The sequence below is a fragment of the Frankliniella occidentalis genome, unplaced genomic scaffold (assembly GCF_000697945.3).
Source record: "Frankliniella occidentalis isolate FOCC.00 unplaced genomic scaffold, Focc_3.1 Scaffold198, whole genome shotgun sequence".
Classification (NCBI taxonomy): Eukaryota; Metazoa; Arthropoda; class Insecta; order Thysanoptera; family Thripidae; genus Frankliniella; species Frankliniella occidentalis.
Window position 1 is genome coordinate 230,134 of NW_026267324.1, and position 634 is coordinate 230,767.

At 54.1% G+C, this 634-nt stretch overlaps 1 protein-coding gene across 2 annotated transcripts in view; it reads right to left on the minus strand.

The window, feature by feature from the left end:
• Positions 1 to 634, minus strand: part of LOC113207985 (sialin) — a 9,997-nt gene that overhangs the window by 6,409 nt on the left and 2,954 nt on the right. The window lies entirely within an intron of this gene.

The window sequence follows — 634 nt, forward strand, 5'->3', positions numbered from 1 at the left end:
CCTCTCTTGTCTTTTTCCTTTCTCAATACATCAAATTTTATGTCCACTCCATGAAACGCAGACGACCCAGCTGCACGTAGCCGCGCGTAGTGGCACCTAGCGCCACCTAGGGGCCCCCGCGGGACATTCGCTGCCACCGCGAGGAGACCGTCTCTCTCCGAACGCTCCTTTTGCTCCTCACGCGAAAAACAAGTTGAAGTGTTATATTGCCATTCAGAGAAGTGTCCCCAGTGTCTCCCTCGCCATTGTCGTGGACACGGTGGGCGTTTCGTTTCCACCGGTCTGGACGCTGCTGCTGCGACGGGCTTGCGTGTGAGTGGACACGGGCAGGCACACGCCGCTCTCGACTAAATTGACAGATTGACAAGACGTTGACAGGCCAGCTCTCTTCCTTTCATCGAGGGACTCTCCCGGACCCCTTCTCCTCCCCCACTCCCCTCGTGAGCCTCAAGCCACTGCTCTCCCAAGGCCCGTTCCTCGTTCCTTTCATCCTATCTGTAACATAAAATCGATTTTAATTTCCAATTCCTTTTGAGCTTTGTGCTGCGTGTAATCTGCTACGTGGGATTCCAACGACTCCTACACTTGCCCTTCATTCCACCCTCCGCATTCTATATTTTTTCCCTTTCCCTCC